The sequence below is a fragment of the Oncorhynchus nerka genome, unplaced genomic scaffold, assembly GCF_034236695.1.
Source record: "Oncorhynchus nerka isolate Pitt River unplaced genomic scaffold, Oner_Uvic_2.0 unplaced_scaffold_5261, whole genome shotgun sequence".
Classification (NCBI taxonomy): domain Eukaryota; kingdom Metazoa; phylum Chordata; class Actinopteri; order Salmoniformes; family Salmonidae; genus Oncorhynchus; species Oncorhynchus nerka.
The window spans coordinates 7,549-12,523 of NW_027036049.1; the positions used below are offsets into that span (position 1 = coordinate 7,549).

The 4,975-nt window shown below is 45.1% G+C and overlaps 1 long non-coding RNA gene across 1 annotated transcript; it reads right to left on the reverse strand.

Moving 5' to 3' along the window:
* Positions 1 to 1,879: 1,879 nt before the first annotated feature.
* Positions 1,880 to 3,572, reverse strand: LOC115118845 (uncharacterized). Its single transcript, XR_003861909.2, has 4 exons — positions 3,174 to 3,572; positions 3,022 to 3,048; positions 2,799 to 2,890; positions 1,880 to 2,613 (listed from the first exon to the last, which is right to left on the reverse strand). It is a non-coding gene; the product is annotated as an uncharacterized LOC115118845 (long non-coding RNA).
* Between the last annotated feature and the right edge of the window lie 1,403 nt (positions 3,573 to 4,975).

A 4,975-nucleotide genomic window follows, 5' to 3' on the forward strand; every position in this document is an offset into this window, starting at 1 on the left:
AGTGATGTAATATTATGCCATGGAGAGAGAGAGAGAGAGAGAGAGAGAGGCTGCCCGCTGGGAGCTAGGCTGACTATAATAGAAGGCATTGAGAATAAGACACAGCCAAAGCTCCCCGGAGGGCTTAAAGCGGCAATCAGCAGTTGAAACTAGAACAAAGTGTACTCCCCGCCACGATTTTGCTAAAAATCTGAAGGATGGAGTTGGAGAAATTTAACCACTCTCAAATTCATAGACAGAGCTATGGATGCAAGGACTGACCATCCATTATATTCTGATGGGGTACGACAGTTGAACTAAGCTCATGAGGTATGTATAAGTTATATTCTTCAATAATCAATGGGTGCATATCATTCATTTATCTGTCCAAAAATGGAAGTAACAACTGCAGATTTCCCATTTAAGGCTGTTATAGCCTCCCCAGCATGCAGCTCAGCGAGGCTGTTATAACCTCTTCAATATGTAGCCCAGCCAGGATGTTATAACCTCTTCAATATGTAGCCCAACCAGTCTGTTATAACCTCTTCAATATGTAGCCCAGCCAGTCTGTACCTCCCCAGTGTACAGCCCAGCCAGTCTGTTACCTCCCAGTGTACAGCCCAGCCAGTCTGTTACCTCCCAGTGTGTAGCCCAGCCAGTCTGTTACCTCCCAGTGTACAGCCCAGCCAGTCTGTTACCTCCCCAGTGTGTAGCCCAGCCAGTCTGTTACCTCCCAGTGTACAGCCCAGCCAGCCTGTTACCTCCCCAGTGTGTAGCCACAGCCAGTCTGTTACCACCCCAGTGTGTAGCCAGCCAGTATGTTACCACCCCAGTGTGTAGCCCAGCCAGTCTGTTACCACCCCAGTGTGTAGCCCAGCCAGTCTGTTACCACTGATGTACAGCCCAGCAGTCTGTTACCACCCCAGTGTGTAGCCCAGCCAGTCTATTACCTCCCCAGTGTGTAGCCCAGCCAGTCTGTTACCACCCCAAGTGTGTAGCCCAGCCAGTCTGTTACCACCCCAGTGTGTAGCCCAGCCAGTCTGTTACCACCCCAGTGTGCTTGCCCAGCCAGTCTGTTACCACCCCAGTGTGGCCCAGCCAGTCTGTTACCACCCCAGTGTGTAGCCCAGCCAGTCTGTTACCATCCCAGTGTGTAGCCCAGCTAGTCTGTTACCACCCCAGTGTGTAGCCCAGCCAGTCTGTTACCACCCCAGTGTGTAGCCCAGCCAGTCTGTTACCTCCCCAGTGTACAGCCCAGCCAGCCTGTTACCTCCCAGTGTGCTTAGCCCAGCCAGTCTGTTACCACCCAGTGTGTAGCCCAGCCAGTCTGTTACCACCCCAGTGTGTAAGCCCAGCCAGTCTGTTACCACCCCAGTGTGTGTAGCCCAGCCAGTCTGTTACCACCCCAATGTGTGGCCAGCAGTCTGTTACCACCCCAGTGTGTAGCCCAGCCAGTCTGTTACCTCCCAGTGCTTACAGCCCAGCCAGCCTGACAACACTGTTGTCCCAGCCAGGGGAATAACCACAGCACTGTTGTCCCAGCCAGGGGAATAACCACAGCACTGTTGTCCCAGCCAGGGGAATAACCACAGCACTGTTGTCCCAGCCAGGGGAATAACCACAGCACTGTTGTCCCAGTCAGGGGAATAACCACAGCACTGTTGTCCCAGCCAGGGGAATAAACACAACACTGTTGTCCCAGCCAGGGGAATAACCACAGCACTGTTGTCCCAGCCAGGGGAATAACCACAACACTGTTGTACCAGCCAGGGGAATAACCACAGCACTGTTGTCCCAGCCAGGGGAATAACCACAACACTGTTGTACCAGCCAGGGGAATAACCACGGCACTGTTGTCCCAGCCAGGGGAATAACCACAACACTGTTGTCCCAGCCAGGGGAATAACCACAGCACTGTTGTCCCAGCCAGGGGAATAACCACAGCACTGTTGTCCCAGCCAGGGGAATAACCACAGCACTGTTGTCCCAGCCAGGGGAATAACCACAGCACTGTTGTCCCAGTCAGGGGAATAACCACAGCACTGTTGTCCCAGCGCCAGATATGACAGAAACAACAACAACTCAAATCTGCAACTTCATGACATCAACATGTCTTTGCAAAGGCCTTTGAATGTTTACTTAATGACTGTAGATCACAGTGAGTTTAGTTCTGCTGGTGTGTGGTAGAGAGAGCACTTCATCTACAGGCAGGGGGACAGGTATGACACTGTCCTTCTGCCAACCTGGACCTGCCAGACAGACTGACACCACACCCCAGTCTGTGTCCTTGTCTAAATGAAGTATGGGCAAACCTTCCCCTTCAGTCACCAACTCTTAGGCCAGGCTTTACCAAATCTGTACACATTTCTAGGAGGGGAAACACATGACTTGCAAACATACAAAATAAATGCTAGAAAACAACCTCGAGATTTTGGATACAACTCTTAATTTTGATCATTAAATCTTTCATTTCAATAAATTGCATTTTATGGAGCGCCAGTCCCCAAAATGATTTCTGAATCATGAAGGAGTTCATTGATTTGTCCTCTTGGGGCAGCATTAGAGGAACTTCTAATCACAACTGATCCCAACTGTAGACCATCCATGGACCATGTAATATGCAAACTTCTCAACCTGTGTTAAAGAGTCATGTATTTGATTTATAATAGACTATCATCAAATCATTATTAGCATTATTTTCAGTATCCAAATCATTATAATCATTAGCCACATTCTTATAATTATTATTACTTTTGTATCATTTTATCCAAGAAAGCACATAGGAAAACATTTAAAAATACAAGTGTCTCGTTTCTTACCTGCATGTTGTTCAGTTTGTGATCTGAGGAGCTGTACATCTCACATTCCCCCATCGCTCTTCGGAGGAAAGCGTTCACAACAAAACTGTCTCCTACAAATCGGGGGAGGGGAATTATAATGAATATCAATGATATTAACTTGTGTCTAGATAATAAGATAATGTAAGGTTTAAAACCAGGTTTAATGCGTCATTTCTAAAGGATGATAGAGGGTTATCCTCACCTTCGGGGTTCTCTCTACGTTTGCCCGCTTTAGATCACAGCACAATATGGACATTCAAATGAGAAATTCGTTACAATGTGAACAAAATATTCATCAATGATCAATCAGTATGGAATACTCATATAAAGATGTTTATAAGAGATATATCTTACCATGTTTGGACTGAAGTTTCCCCATTTCTACGTCCCGTTTTCCTTGATTAATGAACAGCTCTTTACCAATCCGTCATGGATAACCCAGTCTGCTGGTCAACATTGTCACATTGTGTCCGCGTTTTTGCAAGAAAATAGTCTAATTGAACTTTCTCCAAGCGCATTCAAAATAATCAATATACACACATGCTTTATTTTGCTGTACAGAAACAACGCTCTTTCTCTCAAAACAAATCCCGAGAGAGGGGAGACTATAGTCGACTTGCACTTTCGCGTCAGACAAGCCAACTGACTGACTGAATGGAAGAATGTGTGTCCGTCTGGCGGTCGCGTAGCGCAGAGCAGGAGGCGCTCAACTCAATCTAAGTAGTAGGCATGGCTGTAGGTACACCCTCAAAGTGTCTGCTAAATACCGTCCCCTGTTGGACTCATTTCAAACAGGTATTTACTTTTGCTGGTGATTTTGTTCCAGTATAACAACAAAAAACAAAAATAAAATGTACACCTGTTTGGCAGATGTTATTGCGGGTGTAGCGAAATGCTTGTGTTTCTAGCTCTAACAGTGCAGTAATATCTAAGAGTAATATCTAACAATTTCACAACAATACACACAAATCTAAAGTAAATGGACGGAATTAACAATATATAAATAATTGGGCGAGCAACGTCAGAGCGACATAGACTAAGATACAGTAGAATAGAATACAACGTCAGAGCGACATAGACTAAGATACAGTAGAATAGGCGTAATGCTGGTAGTGCTGGTGAGTTACCGCTGCTCTGATATCCACTAGTTCTTCCAGGCTGTGTGTAATAACACCAAACAAATTCTGGCCTAATAATGTAAGAAATAACACACACAAAAAACGAAATAATGCAAAAGACAGTATATTTAGATATTAGGCCATGTTTGTTCCATACTGTTGAATCAGCATAGGTGAGCTCTTGTAACTTGACCATTTCCTAATGTTTCAATATCAAAGCCTGTATTTTTTTTAAAGATAGTGATAACTAACTTTCCCTTATTCATTTGGGAGTATAATATAAAAAGAGAGTATAATGTCTGTCAGAATGTAATGTTAGCCTTTGTGTCAGACTCTATCCTCAACATCTGCATTATCAACAGTGCTTGACTTGGGCACATCGGAGCTGAGTACCGGTACCTATATTTCAGTCCAAATCATGCACTGATTATCAAAGTCTACGTCCCAAATAGCACCCTAGAATTATTTTTCCTGGAAACCGGCGATGTTGAATTTCATTGAATTCTACATCAGGCATCAATGAGCGTTTGGATCAGGAAAGTGTCTTCTCTAACCTCTACAAGCCAGAATGCTGAATTAAATGATATTTTAGCATTACTTTACCGGTTGTACTCCGTGCAGTTGGTCCTTCGCCAGTAGGAATGTGATACCATATATGCACAGAAAAGTATAATTCAACAACTTTCCAAAACACCGGTAATGAGTTCAGATCTATGACCTGAAGCATGTGCAGAACCATGTAAACATGTGCACCAGCTCAGCAGTAGTCTATACATGGGTTGGTGCAGAACCATGTAAACATGTGCACCAGCTCAGCAGTAGTCTATACATGGGTTGGTGCAGAACCATGTAAACATGTGCACCAGCTCAGCAGTAAGTCTATACATGGGTTGGTGCAGAACCATGTAAACATGTGTCACCAGCTCAGCAGTAGTCTATACATGGGTTGGTGCAGAACCATGTCAACATGTGTACCAGCTCAGCAGTAGTCTATACATGGGTTGGTGCAGAACCATGTAAACATGTGCACCAGCTCAG